The sequence below is a fragment of the Monodelphis domestica genome, chromosome 1 (assembly GCF_027887165.1).
Source record: "Monodelphis domestica isolate mMonDom1 chromosome 1, mMonDom1.pri, whole genome shotgun sequence".
Classification (NCBI taxonomy): Eukaryota; Metazoa; Chordata; class Mammalia; order Didelphimorphia; family Didelphidae; genus Monodelphis; species Monodelphis domestica.
Genome location: NC_077227.1, coordinates 151,159,242 through 151,182,262, shown reverse-complemented (window position 1 = coordinate 151,182,262; position 23,021 = coordinate 151,159,242). Strand labels below are relative to the sequence as shown.

The window sequence follows — 23,021 nt, the reverse complement described above, 5'->3', positions numbered from 1 at the left end:
GATTGCCCTGGTTTCAATCCTTCCCATGAGGAAATCCCAGAGGCCACAGGAACCACAGGACTCCCATGTGCAGCCTTGGGCCTACAAGCATTTTCTCTGACCTCAGTTATTTCATAGTCAATAGTCCATAAATTATGGGGTGAAACTGATGAGTTTGTGCAAGGTTCCTTGAAGAGGATAGTTAGGGAAATAACCTTCTATTAAAAAGGACATTTTAACAGGGAAGGATAGGAAATATATTCCAGCATTGGAGAGCTAGTAAACAAATTCATGATTCCATAGCAAATGAATAATAATTATTCTTTTAATCTATCTCCCAAGCAAATGACAACTTTCACTCTTAAAAGTTGCCTACAAAGGGGCCTATTTTCTGCTCCTGCTCTCTGCAGTAGGCTTCCATTAATGTTAATGGGTGTTACATGCCCTCATCAAGGAGAGAAATAAGGAAAAGAATGTGTGACTCATAAGTCTTCTGAAACTGCTAACCAAAGCAACTGTATAAGTTAACTTTACAATTTTTACTTTCAACGTGAACTTGGAGCTCCCCAGTTAGCTTATTGGCTCTGACTTCTGAGGAAGTGTGTGTGTGTATGAGAGAGAGAGAGAGAGAGAGAGAGAGAGAGAGAGAGAGAGAGAGAGAGAGAGAGAGAGAGAGAGAGAGAGAGAGAGAGAGAGAGAGAGAGAGAGAGAGAGAAAGTGACTTTGATGCAAGGCAAGAGCAAGACTTGTTAGACTTGATCCTGGCTAAAGGTCGATTGGAAGAATGAATGTTCCCTCTGTGTTCATACTTCATTTACACTGTTGAACAGAATGATAGTCAACATGTTTATTATCCAGCAGAGGGAACATGGCTCTGTGACATGTGAAGAAGGATCCTTCCTTTGGCTCCCAGATATTTACCCCTGCTCTTCATGGAACAACTAAACATATTTCAAGGCTCAATTCATAGGAGATCATCTGGGGGGAGTTGAAGATGCAGGGAGAAACTGAACATTTTGCCCCAGGTGGGGTAAGAAGTTGAACCAATAGGCATTAGTAAAATCCAATTCTGTGACTTTCATTTTCTTGAAGTACAGCACTTTCATCTCCTGTCACTTAAAGAAAATATATGAATTCACTGTCTTTCTTTCCTCTTCTTTTTTACATGCTGCCTTGGAGCTACTACTCTAAAGCTTCTATCTTAGGAGCATGCAGTATGTGAAACATACTTCATCTTCCCAAGACCTCTCACAAAGATTTGAATGTGTTTTGCTTCCAACATTGTACTTGGGAGAACTCTTGAGTTCCTACCATGAATGTTTTCTCTTAGCTTTTGAACCAGGGAACCATCTTGAAAGGAATGCTGGGTTCTCTTAAGCTCCAGTAAACACTTGGGTAGGTTAATTCCATTCCAATTTAGAGAAGTGGTCTTTAAGGCAAGCTCAATGACTTGCTAAAATAGATTTGTTTTTATAAAGTTTGCCATTGGTTATGCATATACTGCAATCTCTCTGAGGTTCTCCCTTATACTTGGATTCACACTCATAGAGCAGATCCCCAGAGGTTGGCCAAATATTTTTACCCATAAGGTTCTATATGTAACCTCAAGCGATTGGAATTTCTAGTACAATAGCTCATGAGCCCCCACCAGCATGCTTCCCATTATTAGAATCAGTTGAACTTATTAACATTTACAAAAAAGGATTTACTAAGAAGCAAGAACAGTTCGAACAAGACAGGGGCACATGTGAGGGAGCATAGTCCTTTATGTATATAAGGTCCCTGAATAGAGTGGGCTGAAAATATAACAATTGGGCACATCTGAAGAGACCAACTGGGACTGAGAGATTTCTTAAAACTCTTGGTCTTGGGAACTCTTTCCCCCTTTGTTGAGTGCTCATGAAGTTTTGTCTTTGGCATGGGTCTCTACTGAGCTCTGAAGATCATTGTCTTTCTAGAATCCATAGCCAGCACTTCTCTCTATCACAAGAGGTTACAGTCCCTAAAGTCATTGCAGTGCCTTTCCACATCCTCCCATAGGTGTATCTTCTGTCCTCAGTTACTACCACTTTGGCAGGTGATGCTAATAGATGGTGGAATCTTTGATGACTCTGATGGATCTCTGGAACTCAAGTAATTATTTCCCTTTCAGAATACTCATTCATCTAAGATTAAGAAAGAATAAACACAAAAGAAATAGAAACACTGAATGCTTACAGACACATAGTAGCTGGATGGGATATAGGGCAGCTAGATGCCTTTTCTCCCATTTGGTGGCTGATAGTGGTTTGTTTTTTTTTTTTTAACCTCAAGAAATGCCAGGAAGATAAAAAAAAAATGAGTGGAGAGGATCATCCTTTTTGTATGTTAATAGTTTCTGATGAACACTTCCTGAGTCATCTACTTATGGTTCTGAAGCCAACTGAAAGGTTTTTCAGAATTCTTCGGTGCCAGTTCCTCATTCATACATGGATGGATGTTAACAAAGGTTGGAATTGAATCAGATAGGGAGTACCGATGCATGCCTTATATATTCTACCAGGAAGGGAAAATCTAAGCATGTTCTGACTAGAACCTTAATGGTCAGTATCTTGTCTCCCAGCCTTCATGAATCTTCTTGTAGAGAGGCAATATAACAGTGGATTGAGTGAGGGACATGGAGTCAAGAAGACCTGGCTGCAAACCCCATCATTTTTTAGCTGGGTGACCATTGGGATGTTACTTAAACTCTCTGAATGGAGACAATATGTATATATATATACATATATATATATATATATATATATATATAGTTCCATGGGATTATTGCACAGTTTGTGAGATAATATCTATAAAAGGCATGGAAATGCAGTTACTGTTGTTAGAAATATCCACCTTATTTCACCAGGAAAAAAAGCAAAACTAAGCTGTTGATGCCCATGCCTTTATACCTTCAAAGATAATAGAAAGAAAAACCTTCTACAAGGACAGAGATAAGATGTAAGGTTAGTTATTAAGACATTTTCATATATAAATTAGTTTACAGAGAAATTGGTTAAATTAGTTTAAACATATTAGTTAATTACTGTTAATTTTTTATTTGTATTTCATCTCAGCTTAAATGCCTGTCTTATCTTTTCTGTGATGACATTAAAGTTATTTTTCTGTTCTGTAAAAAAATGTGAGGTTAGTTATTAAGATGTTTTCATATATAAATTAGTTTACAAAGAAATTGGTTAAATTAGTTTAACCATATTAGTTAATTACTGTTAAACTGATTAATTCAATTAACTTGTCTGAATCCAAATTGTAGTTTTTTATTGCAGATTGTAGTTTATTATAATTTCATGCCATGTATCCTTGGGCAAGCTCATTGCTACACGGTAAGCCTTGTATTCATCTTTTATTGATTCCCAATAGCATTCTCTACACCACCTTCCAGTAATTGTACCAAAACTTATCCATTCTCCAGTCTTCAACCTGACCTTTACCTCCCATGATCTCCACAAATGGCCTCACCTCCTACTTTCCCGAGATCAGTCCATTCATCATGAGTTCCCTTAAGTCTTATCACAGGATCATGGGATTTGGAGATGGATAGAACCTTTAAAAATCATTGATTCTGGCCTTTTCATTTTATAGATAAAGCCCAGAAAAGTTAAGCTTACTCAAGGTCACACAGGAAATAAGTAGAAAACCTGGTCCATCTGATTCCAAATCTGTCTTTTTTTTTTTCATGATATTCTTCCATACTTGAATCTTTACCCTTACTGTCCTTTCTTTCCTGTCTCAGTGAAAGAGATTGCTCTCCTTGTTAAGGCCAATCTCTCTCCCTTGGCATTGGCACCTATTGAATTGTATGGAGTTGGATTGAATTGAATAGACAACCTTAAACCAAATCAAGAGTTTGTACAAAAAGCTAAAGTATTGGAAGGGAAGAGTCTCAATTATGTGAGATTAATTCCATCTCACTATAAAAATATAAGTTGCTATTAAATTTGGACTCTGGCATTGTAATCTTTATGAAATCATTCTCGTGAGGATTTCAACATGGCAGACCCACATCTCAATATAAATTGAATATCGGGAGTTGTTCTTTTCCATTTGGCAGCTATTGATTTCCTCTCTCCACTGGTGTTGAATTGAAGCTACTGCCTTGGGATAGTGACTCCAATGAATCTAATTCTTTATCATCTTCAAACATCTTGGCTCAGACCTCTGTCTCATTGATTGGTGACAGCAGAGTTCCAAGAATGGAGGTAGTATGTATATGTGCATGTGTGTGTGCGTGTGTGTGTTTAAAATGTACCTCCTTGGCTTAGATTAGAAAAGGAAATTTTATTTTTTATGTGCCCCCCCAAAAAAGTGGCAAAATTGTATTAATTCAGTTTCTATATGGTAAAACCTCGTAGCTTCAGAGCTTTCTAGCACAGAATTAGTGGGAATTCAGACAAGTACTGGCTGATATTTCCCTCTGTTTCATCAACTCATTCTTCATGTTTAAGAGGAAATTACCAAGATAAACAAGATAGTAAAAGAGCAGTATTTAAAACTGTCAAAAGAACAAACCATTTCCAAGAACTTATTTTTTTATAAAAAGAGATCTGCTTATTAGTTGAAATCTTCCCTTATCCTTGAAGTAAGTTCTCTAAATTTCACTAATGGCCATAATAGTCACTGATACTTCCACAGCACTTCAAAAAGTTGCAGAACTCTTCATGGGAACTCTCAAAGGTAGGTGATGAAAGTATTATTTATTCATATTTATAGATAAGGGAAACTGAGGCTCTATGAGGCTATAAATGATTGAGATTCAAAGCCTTGTATATTCTCACTTTTACCACTGTTCGTATGGTAGAGGAGATAGAGTATGAGGTTTGGAGTCAGGAAGACATGAGTTCAAATGTAGCCTCATCTCCCTTCCTAGACATGCAGTACTGCTAGTCATTTAATTGCTCTTTGCTTCAATTTCTTATCTGCAAAATGGGGACAATAAGAGCACTTACCTCACAGGGCTGTTACATATAAAAAGTGCTTTGTGAGCCTTAAGAATCTATTGAATGTCAACTCTATTGAGCCTTGCCTACCTATGCAGATTTTGTATTACCTGAAAGTTTTAAAAGTATATTTTTGTTTAAATATATTTCACTCATTTGGATGGACTTTCTCTCTAATCTATATTAGTAACATCTGTCTGTATTTTTGATGTGAGCTTTTATTTTTCTCCATGGATTTTCACAGTATCCAAGTAATGATAGGAACTAAAATTTATAACAAGATTTGTAAAGTACTTTACATGGATTGATTACTAAACATTTATCGGGTGTCTAATATGTACACTATTCTAGGTGCTGGGGATACAAAAAGAGGTAAAAGAAAGTCCCTGCCCAAAAGGAGCTTACCTCCTTACCTCATCTGATTTTTAAAACAACCCTGGGAAGAAGGTACTATTGTTATCTCGTTTTTTTACACATGAGGAAACTGAGGTTGTGAAGAGTTAAGTGATTTGCCCACAAAACTAGCAAATGTTGGAATTCAGTACTCTGTCTCCTAAGCCAGAATGTACCTGCAGGCAAATTTAATTAGTTATCTAAAGGAATTTAGTAAAATAGCTTAACATTTTTTGGGGGGGATTTCTAATTATCAAATACTCAAATACTGAATTTAGTGGTCTATTTTAAATGTTTTTTTTTTAATATTAAGAATTCAATCTAGAGTACATGAAAATTCAAGGTTTAAACTGGAGTTTTGTCCTCCAATCACTTGTCCTGTCCTTAATTCGCTGTCCTGAGATAGCCTCAAGGGGACAGTTCAGTTTATGTGAACCCTAGAATCAGTGACCTCAAGAGTTCCTGTCATTCCCAACACTTGAGAACATATGGTCTCCTAGACCCACCTGCCCTCCAATGATCCCATAATCACCTGGTCCCACAAGGTGAGTTAAGAGTCTGCTGAAAACTCGAAGCATTCCTACTTTTTCTCTTTTCTCCCAAGTCTTTTCTGCAGAGGCAATTTGCTTGGACACTGTGTCTCAGTTCAAAGGCTATCTGGTGCTCTCTTAATTCCAAGCCTAAAGTAATCATTGCAATTCTGATTTCAGATGTGGAAATAATTGACGAGAAAAGCCTGCCTAATAATAAGATAAGTGTTATGCAATGATGCTTAGCAAAGCAAAATGGAGAGTCAGCTGATAAATGAGAGTTACTTTGGGATGTCTTATCAACCTTTCTTTGACTTCGTTTTATTAAGTCTGAGTTTTTGGAAGCAGAATTGGCCCTAAACATAGGCAAAATAGGCAACTGTCCTTTTGATGAATTTTTTCTTAAAAGTTTACTTGTCCCTACTCATGACAACTCACTTAACCTGTCTGTGTCTCAATTTCTCCATCTGTAAAATGAGGGAATTGGACTTGATGGCCTCTAGCTCTCAATCTATGATCCTGTGAAATCATTCTCTCCACTGATTTCCTCTGAGATTAGGCATTGGGCTTCTAGAAATCCCCTGCCAAAATACAACTCTTATATGAGTGAGATAACACATCAAGCCATAAGGTGCCATGGCTTCATTAGTCAGAGCAAACTTGTCAGATTAGTTGGTCGTTACTGCAGAAAGCAAAGATCAGAGCTCTAGGTATATATAATATGTTCTAGGTAAATTCTAAATAGGAGGAAGCCTTTTACACTAACCTACTAACTGATCTTGTAATGAGTTCATATTAGAAGGAGAGGAAGGCATCTTTTAAAAACCTACTATGTGTCAGTTACTATGCTAAGCACTTTACAAATATTGTCTTATTTGATCCTCATGACAACTTTGTGGGAGTAGGTGCTATTATTAGTATCCCAATTTTCCATTTGAGGTAATAGAGACAGTCAGAGGTTTTGACTTGCCCAGGTCTATACAACTGGCAAGTGTCAAGATTTGAACTTGGGTCTTCCTCAGATCAGGACCAGCTCTACCATTATTGTACCATCCAGGTGACTTTTCATCTCAGGTAACATAGGCTTCTGGAGACAATACTTTAATTTTGTTCCTTTGGTTTTCCTTATATCTTTGCCCTTTAAAATTCTACTTCTGTTAACCTAATTTTCAGAGAATTAACTTACATAAAATATCTGACATTTGTTCTAAGTTCTCTGGGCTCAGATTTAACCTATTTCTTCCTTACTCAAATACTCAAAAGGATCGGTGATCTCACTGATGGAAGAGTTCTCACCAGCAACGGAGATTGTAACTCATTTTTTGCCTATGCATTTGGTATAGTTCTTGTCGATATTTTCTCAAAAGATCACATAGGAGCCTCCTCAAGGCTTGAAGCCTTCCTTATTTTCTTCTTTTCCAAGGCTGTTAGTAGAGCCCTCTAGCTACCCACCTATTGTCTTTGTTCTTTCTATCTTTTCTTTTCTGCCATCATCTATTCCTGAGATAAAATTCTTAGATGATATTCTTAAAAAAAAAATAAACCCTGACCTTATGTCTTGGAATCAATACCGTGTATTGGTTCCAAGGCAAAAGAATGGTAAGGGCTAGGCAATGGGGATTAAGTGACTTGCTCAGGTCACATAGCTGGGAAGTATCTGAGGTCAGATTTGAACTTAGGATCTCCTGTCTCTAGACCTGGCTATCAATCCACTGACCTAACCAGATGCCCCCTGATGATATTCTTTATTCCTGTTCTTCAGAGTCCCTCAAGTGTTGCAGCCTGCTAATACCTTCCATGCCCCTCTCCATTGTCATCTTTGTGGTGTCCATCTTTTTTGGAGGCAGTGGCATATCTGGGGCAGTTAGTGCAGTGAATGAAGTATCAGATCTGGAATCATAAAGATCTGAATTCAAATCCTGCCTCCAAAAATTACTAGTTGTGTGACCCTCAGCAAGTCACTTACCCTGTTTGCCTCAGTTTCCTTAAGTTATCCATCCAAATGCACATTGAAAACTGAACAACAGACTTCCTTCAATCACTTCATCTGTCCCAGATGAATAATCAAGCCAGACTCCTTTGGGTGATTACAAATCTCTTGGGGTGTTTGGAATCTTTAGGAAGGACTAGCACCTATGGCTTCAGTGTTTTCAGAAACCTCTTCAGAGATACTCATCCACCTTTGGTGTCCACCTTTCACCCAACTCTCACTTGGGGCTCTGAGACCCTGTAGCATATAAAAAGCCACACCCCACTAAAACCATATTGACGGACCAGCTAAACCAGGAGGAGGGTGACCAACAGGCCTCTGACTCATAAGTAACTTAAGGGGGTGTCTATTTCAAGCATGTGAAAACCTCTCCTGCCAGAATGGGCAGTTGAGAACAGTTTATTCAAATAGCCATGGAGTTGGCTGAAGTGGGTACTTTGGAGTGCTTAGAACTTGGTCAGACATCAAAGATGCTAAGGTCATTTATTGCCTCCTGGGCCACTGCCAGTCATCATAACTTTTGTCTTGCTGAATTTGAATGACTGGGAGAGAGAGGAAGGCTGATTATTCTGTGCAACTCTGCCTCACCTAAATCTAATTCATGTGTAAGTCAAAATATTACCAAGGGATGCCATTGGTCCTCTTTGAAAATGAAGAACAACTAAAACAATACCCAGATCTCTTCAAGAGGCTCTGCAGTATTCCGTGGTTTGATGAAATCAGTACAACACCCAGAGGACCTCACTTTCCACAGGAAAACTCTCTTTGACCTGTACTCTGTGCTAGTTCTTCTCCATTGTAATAGTCAATCTTTGGCAAGTATATACCTTCCAGTTTTATGTTTTGTCAGATATTTCTTATCAGAATGTTACTGAAAAGTTTTATTTCTTTCATTACATCTTCTAAGGAAATGTGAATGATCTTAATGTATATATGGGGGACACTGGGTCTTTAATGTAGCATGTTGTTCAATGAATTGGATGCTTCCCCCCCCCCTCAAAATCCTTACTTTCCATCTTGGAATCAATACTGTGTATTAGTTCCAAGGCAGAAGAGTGGTAAGGGCTAGGTAATGGGCATAAAGTGACTTGCCCAAGATCACATAGTGTATTAGGGAATTGATTTAAGGGTTATGATGATTGAGAGATCAGGTCTGTCACCCTCCTCCTTTTTGCTCCCTCCTCCCTTTTTCTCCTCCCTTCTCCCTCCCCCGCTCATCAGTTGATTTCTTCAGTTGGTGACACTGGAAGATAACTCTGTGAGTTTTCTGATAAGACTAATAGGTAACTCTCTTTTGGATGGTTTAAACAAGGGGGTTTATTTAGGAAAAGGGGAAGGACAGGGAAATTTGATGGGAGAGAGGGTTTAGGGTTTCCCTAATCTAAAATACTCCTAAATTGAAGAATAATAGAATAGTCTTGAATTGGAGAATATGGCTAACAGGTTGAGGATTTTAGTCACTTTTTTCTTGTAGGGAGAAATCAGTAAGAGAAGGATCTTTCAGTCCTTACTCCTTCCTATCTCAAGAGCAAGAGACCCCTCCTCACAGTTTGACTGTCCTGTCATCATTCCATTCCAGAATGCTTTTCTGATTGACAGCTCTTCAGATCTTACTCCTTCAGCTTTGTTGCAGGTCTTTCCAATTCTCTCATCCACAATAGCTAGGAAGTATCTGAGCTCAAATTTGAACCCAGAACCTCCCATCTCTGGGCCTGACTCTCAATCCACTGAGCCACCCAGCTACCCCTGAACTGAATGCTTTTTTTAATGATCAAAAGCCAGTAAGCACAATGGAATCTTATATTAATGTCTTTCAGTTAATTGTGAAATGATAAAGATGTGGTCCATTGTTGAATATTGCTTGTGAAGACTGCTTGTCCATTACTTCTAAAGATACTTTCAATATGTATAGATTACAATAAAAATTTGTATTCCTGGGAGAACAGATATATGCCTTTAATTATGAATATACTTTTGGTTTCCTTGTTTTCAGTACTAATAAGATCTGAACTTCCCCTTTCTCCCTTTCCATTCCCTCCCCATGTCTTTAGTATCTTCTCCTTTAAATATTTTGAGCATGGGGACAGCTAGGTGGCTCACTGGATTGAGAGTCAAGACTAGAGACAGGAAATCCTGGATTCAAATCTGGTCTCAGAAACTTCCTAGCTGTTTGACTCTGGGTAAGTCACTTAACCCCCATTGTCTAGCCTTTATCCCTCTTTTGCTTTGGAACCAATATAGAATGTTGATTCTAAGACAGAAGGGAAGAGTTTAAAAATATTTTGCACATTGACCCCTTAATACTATCACAATTGTGTTATCCCCAGCATGGGTCATCTCTATGTGCATTTATTCCAATCTGGCTGCTTCTCCTGTCTTTGTTATGCTTAGTGGTATTTCTACCTCCTTTCTATGAACAGAGACAGTGATGTTAGAGTACAAATGTGATGGTTCCACTACTCTTGATGTAGAAAACAGTTTGTTGAAACAGGTTGCGCAAATCTTTTCCATTTTTCTTTTGTTTGTAGTCCTTCTTCCATTTTCATCCTTGAATGCCCTTGGGATGACTTTGCTTAGTTGGACTTGCTGCCAAGCTGTCATGGTTTTACCCTCCAATGCTTCATGTTGCTTTATGAGACAAAATCGTCCATCATGCTTCTTTGTGTGATTTTATAGACGAATTCATGTTCTAGCCCAGTGTTGCCTTTGGCAGCCTCCTCTTTTTGTTTGGCAAATACATTTGTTGTTTTCTACCTAAGGCACTTTGTGGACTCTTTTGTCTCTTTGTTGTGGCAATTAAATTATATTGTCTTACCTTCTGGATGAAATTATCATAATTCTTCCTTATAAGCCTTAATTTATATACTTTATTCCTTGATATTTACACTTAATTCCTTCCTTAATTCCTCTTATGAACTATTCTTGATGTTTTTGAACTTCCTCTGTTGCCTTTGCAGGGGGCCTCGCAGAATTTGCTATTGTACTGCCTTTTCTAGCTAGCCCCTAATCATACTCTCACTTGAGACCTGAGTCCCCTGAAGGATAGCTTGTTACCTTGAGTTGACAGATACTCTGTGAGGCTGAATATTTCAAACTATAGCTCATGATTGTCCTTGCCATGAATAGATAGTACAATTCATAGCAATGGTGTTTCTTAAGTGAGCATAGTAAAAACAATAGCTATCAAATGCTCCCTCTCTCAACAAAAGGAATATTATTGCATAGGGTCAATGATAAATACATAGGTTGGCAGAAACCTGGAGAACACTAGTAGTGAGGCACATAGCAATGGAAAAAAAATGTGCTCAAGGCAACCCAAATGCTTTCCTTTCTTGTAGTGATTTCATGCTGTTCATTTGTAGGCCTGATGTAGCTGCTGAGTGGATCACTCCAACTGGGCCTAGAACTTTATGTATCTTGACTCCTGAATACCAAGATTAATTTCCTCTTGCATCTCAAATTGGTTCTCTTCTCTGCTGCTGAGCGTCACACTTCTTAAAATTGTCTCCCCTGATATCTCTCTCTATCTCTGTTCCTAGCTGGATGATGCTTTCTCCTAGTTTTTTCCTGCACCTTTGCTACAAGATGCTATGATGGAGAAGGGAAGGAAGAAGAGAGATAAATCACCTCCTGTCATTTATTTCCTTATAGTAGAGGCATACTAGGAAAGGCTCTTCACTGGATTTCCAGGGGTCATATTTGATAGTTGTTTCCTATCTCAACCAGCTCTCAGAATTGACAAGCTTTGAGGTCCACTAGAGGCCTGACCAATCTTCATTTAGCCAATGACAAGCTGTCCTTTTAATCTCATAGAAGAACTCCTTCACAACTTCCAAATGGTAACAGGGTATAAACATGTTTTTGCACTTCTCTTAACACATTAACACCTCTTCTCTCTCTTATCCATTCCCCCTTCACGATTTCATTAACTGTACTGGGAGTGGAGGTGGGGAATCAATTGGTTAGGAACCAACCCTTCAAATTCTGTGTGATATCTTTACCTTCTCCAGGGGATTTTGACTCAGTTTCTTGGATTATAAAGCGGTTCCTTGAAAAGGATCTTTTTTTGAGTGTTTTCTTAATTTCTATTTCCTCAGTCAGCTTTTGTCTGTCTTAATCAATCACTCTGCTCATTTTACTATGGTTTCCTTGCTAAAAATGTGCTTACTTGCAATCCTTTCCCTCCAGAAGGCCAAGAGTTTCTGTGCTTTCTTTCTGTCCTTTCCCTATATTTGCTGTCTATATACTCTTCTCTCAGATCATTAGGCGATAGTGAGAGGTTAATGTTCCACCAAGGGTGAAGGTAGCCTGTGGGGATGCTACTGCAGGGAAACTTTGAGTAGTCCCTGTAATTGGTCTTATTCCCCAACCAGTCGATCTCTACTGGACTCCACAGTCTACTCAGCAACTGATTTTGTTCAGTTGCTATACTGACCTTTAGGGTCTGGTTGTGAAGGGGCATTTGTGGGTAGATCCTCTCTTATACTGTTGGGGAGAATGGGTAGGAAGGTTTTTATTATCTTTTCTCCCTTCATCACATTCCTATTGGGCTGTCTTATTCTTCCTATGCTACATAAAGTCATTTGAAGCAATACTTACTAATAAATAATCATTTATTTATTGCTAGCCACTATACTAGGCACTGAGGATACAAATAGAGAGACATAATCTCTCTTTGCAGACTTAGATTCTAATAGGGGAGAAATAAAGTTCTTATAACAATATATACAGAATAAATAAAAAGTTAACATAAATGCTATATAGTTGAATGTGTAGTAGTTTGGGAGAGAGCACAGTTAGAAGTCAGAAAAGTCTTTTTGAGGGGATTCTCCTAGTGGTTCCAACTTTTGTTGCTGTTAAGCTGCCATCTTGGCACTGCCTCCAAGGCTCTTTGTAGAAAGTGGCATTTGATATTCTTCTTGAAGGAAGAGAGGGATTCTGTGAGGCAGAGGGGAAGAAGGAATGATTCTAAGCTTCCCTCTATTTCTTGCCTTCTTGCCACCCATACTCTTAACTAGCTTTCTCTTATTTTTGAATCTTGGAGCTGGCCTGACTCATGAGCCTCCCTGTTAGTGATATTTTACCACTTGATTTGCAGAGGGATAAACTTCTAGTGTTTAAAACTGTAACAGTCCTTTAGGTAGTTAGTAGGAAGCAGAATTGGGGGAGGGAAGGCAGTCCAGAAGTCATGGGGGTACTAGGATCAATGGGTTGTTAATCATTTTTCATTTCTTTTTGGTACAAATTTTCTTGTATCAGTTTTTTTTCTGCACTACTTGTCATTTCTAAGATTTTTGCATCTGAGGACTTGCTACTTGCATTATTTGGTATGATACAACTTAGTCCTGCCCTTTCCCCAGGATTCCTTGAGAGAATATTTTAAGTATTTTGAATGTTGAATATTTTGGGCTGGGCAGAAAGGGAAGATTGTTTTTTGGCAGGAGGGTAGAGAAGTCTATTTTAGGGGCAGGGAGGGATCCTTCCATTAGTAGCCTTCTAATACTAGCTCCTCAGTTTCCTACTATTTTGAGGGCGGGTGCTACCTGCCTCTTCAGTTCTGCCTTTGTCCACCTCCTAACCATTCTCCTTTTTGTCCTCATATGTAGATCAGATGAGGTGATGTAAGAGAACATGCTTTACAAATGTCAGATGTAAGCAATGGTGTAAGAATAGAATAGAATTTGTTCCCCAGCCCTCCCAACTTTCAGGTACTAAACATTTGGATATCAAGGACCATGTTCAGTGCAAAGAGGTTAGAGAAACCTCTTGGGGACCTCGAGTGGCAGGAAATTCTTCTACCTAAGGTAAGAGGCTTGGATTGAATGCTGCGGGAAGCCTTTTCATATCCAATTAGGCAGTTTTGAAATGCTCATTTACTTGGTACTCAATACTGTCCCTTCTGGAGTCATTAGAGGCCATCGTACAAAGGGGCTTGATAAGACATGGATTTGTGTTTTCAAACACTAGACTGAGTCCTTTTGAAGCCTTTATCTATTTATATAGTATAGCATTTATCATTCCATAGACTGGCGCTGGTATAATGTTAACACAGAGGCATATATTGAAGAAAGCAGGTTGAAAAAATCGACTCCCCAAGCATTAATAACTCAGAGGTTTCATTTGTTTTAAGCCTCCACAGGCTTCCACATTTTTCATGCACAAAGGGACAGCATCATTTCCTAGTTTCCCCCACTGAGCTGAACCTCTTATTTCATGAGCATTGGGTTTCAGAGTCCCAATTCTAAGGGGAACAAACTAGGAAACTTTCTAATTTTTTTTGTTAAGGTTCTTATAACTTAAAAAAAAAAAAACCAACCCAGTGAAAAAAGGATCTTGGTGAAGAACAGGCTGTTTCCCAGACTGAGGGCTTGACTGTAGTGACAGCTATTTTTAGTGAGAATGCTGGCAGGCAGCGTTCTACGTAAAAGGCTCTGACAAACGTACCCTAAATACCTTCCCTCCTTTTTCAACCTAGATGGGAGAGAATAGTTTTCCCATTACATTTTTCTTATTTCAAAACTTCAGTGTGTACAGATATAGCTTTTACAGCTCAAGCCCAATAATACTGTTTAAAGTGGGGGGAAAACAGCTGTCAGAGCCTTAAGTTAGGGTTGTTTATACATCTATTGTCTGTGGGTTGCCTGAAGAAAGGCTCAGTGCTTTGATTAGAGATGCCTATATAGAAAGAAGTTTCTTTGATTGAACCTAGTTCCTGAACAGATTCTGAAATTCAATACCATGGGATCAAAGACTTAGACATAGATTTGGAGTCCTCTGAAGCATTTTACATGAGGAAACTGAGGCCTGGAGAGATGATAAGTGACTTCTTCCGGGTCACAAGGTAGTAAAAAAACAAACATACAAACAAAAGCAGTTAGATCTTAAATTCAGAGCTCAATCCACTGTACAGACCATGCTGCCTTCTTTTGGAAGGAATTAAGGAAATTATAGCTTGATGTCCTACAATGTCACAGAACAGGAAGGGACCTTAGAGATCATTGAGCTGCTCCTCCTCATTTTTTAGATAAGCACCTGAAGTTCAGAAAAATTAACCCGACTTCCAAGCTCAAGGTCACATGGACAGTTAGTGACAGAGCTAGGAGTAGAATCCATGTTTTTTGACAGACACTAAGACCTAAGCGTTCATGGGTAATGCTGCCTCTACATGAAAAAGGTAGGGATATTTTAGTTAAACAACCAAATGATTATTCTTGTTAATTAAAGTATTCACGGCATCCTAATTGATTAGTTTGCCCCATTCTTCCCTGCAAAAGACATCAGCCAGGATTTGCCTTTCTTTAGTTATGCCATAGGCACATCTTGTCTTTTTCAGGGATGCTCAGTCCCTACCCATCCAGCCCACTCTGTTCATGGTAATGACCCCTTGAAATTAATTTTGCTGCAAAGTACCATTAGCAGACATCCCATCTTTTCCATTGAAGGTGCCAGAATGGCATTAACGCTGGCAAGAATACACTTCTGAGTCCTTGCAGTGGAAAGATCATCTACTCTTTATCAGTGAATAGTCACTGTCCCACTAATAGGTAGGAAAGTAGATGCTGAAAATAAATGAGTAAGGAGAGCCAGTGTTCCCGCCGCCCAACTTTCTCAAGGCTATGCTGATCTAAAGGCAGATGATGTCCTTGAGCTGCTGCACAACCCAGATAAGACTGTCTGAGATAAAGTGACTGTCCCTGCTTTGACAAATGGGACTGACCTTACAGCCCAGGTAAAACATTTAGGTTTCACAGAAGTGCGCATTAGGTAGAGGATGATATATAGCTACAAGTATGTAAATCCACAGGCAGGTGTTAACTGGCTGCTTTGTTATGCAATTAACCCACAATTCACAATCTCATACAAGGAGGAAGGGATGGCATACCTGCCATCTTGCCTGTCTCCCTACTTAAATGATCGTATTAAGAAACACTCCCTAGAAGAGAAAGATGCACCAGCCATTGACTCAGAGTGCCTCAGTCAGAATTAAGCCTCAGTAATTCCGCCTCAAATAATGCTTGTCTAAGCATAAGATGAACCAATTAGTAGAGCTGGATGTCTAGAGGACTCAGGCTCCACTGAGACTGCAATTCCTCAGCTGGGGAAGGCAGCTGCAGACATCTCTTAACTCTATCTGGCCGGAAGTGAAGTGGCAACCAAGGAATGAGAATTTCACAGTTAATTTGAATCAGAGGTAGAAAAGACACTTTATATTATTGGTCTCTGGGTCTCCAACTCAAGATAGGAACAAGGAAGGCACATCTGCTATCTCTAAGTTTCACCCTCCATTTCAGCCTGCATCTCTGTGAAGTGGATGATTCTAATTCTTTTCCAAACTTGGGATTCAGATCCAGGGTATTTTCAATTATATTTGAGAATATTGACCTGTTACAAGATAGACATTTGGGTTCCATTTTTCAAGAGCTGTCTTGATTGGGTTCTGCAGGGCCCCAAATATGCCTGCACTCACTTAGAACACAGACTCAGTGTGCCCTTGGCTTTTGAGCCAAAGCCCGTCTCTTGTACAATCCAGAGACATAACACTGTATACCATGATCTTGCATCCTAGGTGGAGACGCTACTGAAAGGCAAATTAGTAATTTTATGAATTATTCTTCCACATTCATTTCAACTGTGAGATGGTCCCTACTGTTAGATGCCTAGATTGCTGACCTTAACCTGAAAAGATTTGGATTCTACATGTCTTTTATATCCTGCCAGAAAGTCAACTTGTTTGATGCCCTTCCTATGGTAATACATCTGAATAATGCAAAGAGGTTTACCTCAGTCAATAAACATTGATGAAGTACCTACTATGTGTCAGATACTGTGCTAAGTGCTGGGAATAAAAAAAAAAGGTAAAAGAGAATTCTTGCCCTTAAAAATAAAGCTTTTCCCCTTCACAGTTCATAGTATAGAGCTGGAAGAGTACCATGGTGATCTGATAATCCATCTGCTTTATATTATAAATGAGGAAATCCAGGTCTAGAAAAGGCAAACAACTTGCAATGACTTACTGAAAGTCACATGGCTAGTCAGTGGCAAAGCCAGGACACAAATTCAGTTCTTTTTAGATTCCAAGTCCAGGGCTTTTTCTCCTCTCCCATACTGCCTCTCAACTTGATCAAGATCAGACAACTAGGAGACAAGCTTTTAACAGTTGAGAATATTGGGTTCCAGAGAAGTTAAGTAAGGTACCTAAAAACAGCAGGACCATGATTCAAACTCAGTTCTTTTGATTCCAGATCTAGCAACACTGCAGAGAAATATTTCAGGGAAGGATTTCAGGGAAGACACAGTTGTACTCAGAAGAGAGGTAGAGGGAAAAAAAAAAGAAAAAGGGTAAGAGGGAAGAAGAGTGAGTGAGTGAGAGAGAGAGAGAGAGAGAGAGAGAGAGAGAGAGAGAGAGAGAACAAATTTAGCTGGTTTGAGAGGGAAGTAGATTGGAATGAAGGAGAGGAACCAGACTCTGCCTGAAATTAGAGAAATATAGATCCTATTATAAAGCCATACACTTGTAATTTTTCTACCTGTGCACATTTTGTCTCCTGAGACTTCTTAATCAGAAGTAAAACACATCTGGGACACCAATCAGTAAGATGAGTTTGTATTGAGTCATATTGCTACTAGGGGAGGAAGAGCACAACTGGAGGCAATTTTTGAATGGTGGCAATGGAAGCATCCAATGATAAATATGGCAAGGGATGTATTTTGTTTAGAAGACCCTGGACTTTTTGCTATAACTTCAAAGAAAGTTAAAGTCATAAATGATAGATGGGTTAAAGTCCACAGATGGTATTATTGTTATCCAGTCACATCTGACTTTTTTTTTTTATCTCATTTGGGATTTTCTTGGCAAAGATACTGTGATTTCTCTTTTTCTTCTCCAGCTCATTTTGCATATAAGGAAACTAAGGCAAACAAGATTAAGTAACTTGCCCAGAGTCACAGAGCTACTAAGTATGTGAGACTGGATTTAAACCCATGTTTCCTGGGTTCTAGGCCTGATATTCTATCTGCTACATCACTTAGCTGCCCTAAAATCCATGGATACTAATGAAGAATTGGCAAAATGAGAAACTTGAGAAAAAGGTTCAAATGATCAGGTGATAGTCTTTACCCATTTTATAATTTTACAAAAGGGTCAGCTAGCCACATAAAGATATTTCGGTATAGACCAGAAACATTCAATATAAAATGGTGGTTAATGGAAGGTTTCACACTGAAATATAGACATTGTGTTCCCTGATATCCTTCAGCAAAATAGCCTCATAAAGATAGTGATCCTAAAAACAGTAGCTATCCATAGAATTTGGGAACTATCTCAGAATCAGTCCATCATATTCCTTGATACCCATTGAATTCTTTGGTTTTATGAAACTTTTCATGACTGATCTGGTATATCCCAGCTGCCTCTTATTTATCAACATCTCTTCTCTTTAGGCTCCTACCCCATTCTGTTAGGGATGTATTGCCTATTGAAAGACCATACCTTGAATTTTGGGAGAGATTCTCTTCTACATCTCTCTTGGTGTCCTTTTACCATTGTTCCCTTTCCCTCCTTGATGTTGTGAATAGATGATTTTCCCACCCAGATATGAATCCAGAATAAGAATTATCCCACCTTACCAAGGGGTCAGACTTGACTGGTCATGTCAGTATGTTTCTAAGGATCCTTATAGGAATGAGGAGAGGCTTACACAATTATCTGATGTTCACTGAGTGACAGAGGTGATAGAGAATCTTGACATGATTGATACAGGATGGCATAGGAAGGTGACAAATTTTGGGGAGGAAGAGCTTTGATTTTATTGCAAGAATCGGGCTTGTTTCCAATTTTTAAGAAAATGATGTTATAAGTTCCTTTCCTTCCCATGCTAACTGAGAATGAAGATCATAGTATCTACTTCCATGTCCTTGAGACTGGATTAGAATTACTATGAGTTCCCACCTGCTTTAATTCTGGACCTTTCTAAAGGATCAAATAACTTGAAGAATTTCTGATTGCTGACTGAAATTAGGAGAATCAGCATCCAAAAACTTACAGCTATCTTAACAATTACCAAGATATTGAAGATATAAAGAGTAGTGTTTTTGTGCTTTCATCTAATTCTGAATAAAATTCAATTCAATTGGGATATTTTAAAAACCTAGAAGGATTTTTATAGACTACATATACAGTTTAACTGGATGGTAAGGCCTAAAATTGTGTTGTTTCTAGCCTACCTTGATGCTTTAAATCAGAGGAAGTCCATTTGTTTCTCCCAAGGGTTCCTGGATAGATTTCAAGGGGTCCATGAATTTAGATAAAATTAAATCTTTATTTTCATTCACCTCTAGATTTATTTTTGAATCTCTCCTAGTACCTAAAAGTACATTGTAAAGGGTTCATTAAAAAAAACAGTAGATTATGATTAAATGAATATTCAGCAATAGTTATCTCTGATTAATTTATTACATGAAGAGCTGAATATGAGTGTTTTGTGCATTTTTAAGTTGACAAATTATGCTTATTTTAATTTAAAAATTTTTTAATTAAATTTAAAATTTCCTCTGAAATATAGGAATCATATACGATTCACATGTGTGGATGAGAGAGTTACACACTGTATTGCAAGGACTTGGTTTGCAGGAAAACATCTTGCAGGAAGAGAATGGAATTTTGGGACTAGAACCTTTAGCCAAGAAAAGCAGATCACCAGTTGGAGAGGGGGTTCTTTTCTTTTGAACTGGAAGAGAGATGAGCATCTTGCTGAGCTCAACCTGTTGTGATCCCTTGTCTATCTGAAGAAATCAGATTAGCCATCCTTCCTCAGAAGTGGTGGATAGAGACTTTTTCCCTTTGGGGAAGATAAGAGACTATCCACCTAAGAAGATTTTCAATTGATCTCTTTAATAATTGTACCTCTCTCTATATCAGGAAAATATAACAGCCTAATCCCACAGTCTCATCAGGGACACACATCCACAGATCTGAGCCCTCAACCCTTAAGGGGAATTTAGGACAAAACAGTAATTAGGGATTCCTAGTTTTCCTCTACCCAAAACCTACCATTCCTAAATACCAAAAAGAATAAATTGATCTTATTAATCCAGAAGAAACTGAACATCTTATTCATCTAATGTACTAAGGGAATCAGGATAATATCTATTAAAGGAAGAAACCAAAAACTAGAGACTGAATGAGATTTCCTCCTTTACCTTTCAGCTCTGGACCTTGATCAAATCTCTCACCTTCCCTTGTGTAGCTCTATCTAAGACAGGAAGTAATGTTTCTTTTATCTGTCCCCTCTCTCTCTTAGACCTTTCAAGCTTTGGTTTCTCACACCCAACTAGTACAGTTTGGCACCCCAGTTTAAAAATAATCCATTTTATTTAACTGAAAGGGGGTGACAGTTGGAACCCCTGAGCAGGGTAGCCATCTTGGGGACAACTTTGGGGGTACAAGTAGAAGTTTATAGATCTTGATGTGGTTATGAGAGTCTATTCCAGATCTTTTTTGATTTTGTGGAGTTCATAAAGCCCAATCAAGTAGACATGGAATAATATGAACCAGTTTCTCCAAAAAAGAAGACCAGAAATCCAGTTCAAAGTATGTCATAAATTGGTGGACTCTAGGATAACATCTGCTTGAATCTCTCCTCTCTATAGCAGTGCTTTCAAGGATGGGGCTATAGTGACTATGTGTTAGACTTAATAATAATCCCAAAACAGAGGCTAGTATTATCATTCTCCCACTTCATACTATGACTCTTTTTATTTCTGCCTCTACAGTGGATGTACAGGATGTGCTCCCTCTGTATAGAATGCTTTTCCTCAATCTCTCTGTGTACAAATTCTTCCTATCCATTTCATCAATGAAATTGTCTCTGAAGACTATATTCCACATGGATCTTTCCCTTCTCTGAACTCCAAAAGCTGAAGCACAAATTTAATACAGCTTAATCCTATCTTGGTCTTAATTTTCATCATGCAAGTCTTATTCAGCAAAATTATAAATCCCTTGTGGTCAGATACCTTTGCATCAATCCCTACATCTTTGTGATTAATTTATTATGAAATGCCTTCTCTGATTTCCAATTATTAGTATTCAACCCTTCCTGAAGAAGTTTGTATTTACTTTGCATTTGCTTATCTGTGTGCATGTTATACCCTCTCCCTACAAACCTACCTGTGACTGGTTATTTTGAACTTAAGCTACTTTCAGGCAGTGACACTCTCTTTTTGGTATTATTGGTATTACCAGCACCAGTCAGTGATTCAGTGTGATCTCTACTCCAAACACATGAAGACTTCTGACAGAATGTGCAGATAAGAACCCTTTGTTCCAATGGCCCTGAAAGTAGCTGAAGCAAACACTGTGGAATGCTTCCTATGTGGTTAGATCCTGAAGATGCCAAGGTATGTACAACTCTGCTTCTCTTAAATCCAATTTACACTCAAGTCAAGACATCGCCCCATGAAGTCATTGGTCGTCTTCAAAAACAAGTGATGACGACATTATCAGCACCTAGCACTGTGTCTGCCCTTAGTTATAACTTAAGAAATGTTTGTTGATCTGAATACAAATTCAGCAAATATTTGTTAAGGGATTACTATTGGTAAATCTGCAGTTATTTCAAGCCTGCTTCTCAGAACCAATGGATTAGGGAAAAAAGGAGGAGAAAGTAGAGCAAAGTCCTCCTCCAAATGGGAGAAAAGGACTCAAATTGGGCCAGTCTGTGCCCCAACATAAGAGAAAAGGTCATTTCCTCATACAGCAAATTGATGGTAATGCAGATTAGGTTTATGAGGGAGATTTATGAGACTCATATCAAGCACATAAAGTGTATGTCTACACACAGATGAATGCATAATATGACTGAATTGGTTATGAAATTCATCTTCATGAGCAAAGAAAGGAGGGATCGTTCGTGTTGCAATGATAGTTACCCCCATCTTTCCACAGAAGACAAGATTAATATCATGAGAGATAAATCATGATGTGATATATATATGCATATATATACACATACACACACAAACAATGAATATCTGATTTTCTCCAACTTGTGCAGAGTTAAATCAATCTGAAGTGATAAAGAGGAGAATTAAGTTATCAGAACATATGTAACTATAAAGTTTTGAATACAGTTAACTCACAAGTTATTACAGTTTCAGTGTAACATCTGTTATCATTGAAATAACAGATGTGTTGTGTGTTATAAAATGAGAAGGAAATTGAAGATACAAAACATTACATTTGGACAACACAGCACAGAGGATTAAATTATTTGTGAAATGAAAATTAGTATAAAATAATGGGATATCTGAAGGGCATGTTCCAAGATGGAGATTGTAACAAGAGTAATGTTCTAATAAAATACCATATGCCAAATGGAATACTAACTTTTTCTGCACCTTACCAAAGCAGGGAGAATAATGATTACCAGTTGCAATGGTCACTGAATTTATCACCTAAGTGGCCACCAAACTGCTGATAAAGCCTTTTCCCATAGTTGATCTTGAGATAGGAGGTAAAGTCAAAGTACCCATGATACACAAAGTCTTTCTAGTGTGACAGCTTGTCACAATTCACATTTCTTTGAGGTAAGCTTTGAGAACCCAAGATTTTCATTCAAAAAAGTGATATGAAAACTAGTGTGATTTTATGGAGAGAGCAGGGGATACCAGGGATCCTGGCACCTTTGTTCGATTCAAGATTCTGACAACTGTAAGAGATATGTAATTCTGGGCAAGTAAGTCACTTAAACTTTTTGAACAGCAGTTTCCTGAGCTATAAGATAGGGCTACTAATTTTTCATTATCTACCTCAGGGTTGATAAAGCACTATAAAAAATGAGCTACCACTCTTTATTATTTAAAAAAAAACCCATAGAATATTAGCATTGGCAAGACCTCATAGTTCATTTAATTTCTCTTCCTGTTTGATAACATGAAATATCTTTGAATAAGTTTTTCTTGTCCATGTGTCTAAGGTCCTTTCATCTTTAAATCCTATGATCCTAAGACAATTCATAAAATAACTGAAGATGGTTATCACATCTTCAAATATTCTCTTCTTTGGCTAAACAGGCCCAGTTTTCTCCTACACTTTTTCATATAGTACCATTCACAAATCTCAAATTGAGATTATTCCCATTTAAACTATAGATA

At 38.2% G+C, this 23,021-nt stretch overlaps 1 long non-coding RNA gene across 1 annotated transcript in view; it reads left to right on the top strand.

The window, feature by feature from the left end:
• Positions 1-3,202: 3,202 nt before the first annotated feature.
• Positions 3,203-23,021, top strand: part of LOC130455890 (uncharacterized) — a 119,576-nt gene continuing 99,757 nt past the window's right edge. Inside the window, exons 1-2 of the long non-coding RNA XR_008914124.1 lie at positions 3,203-13,672; positions 21,112-21,266. This is a non-coding gene — a long non-coding RNA (uncharacterized LOC130455890). The remainder of the gene's footprint in view (positions 13,673-21,111; positions 21,267-23,021) is intronic.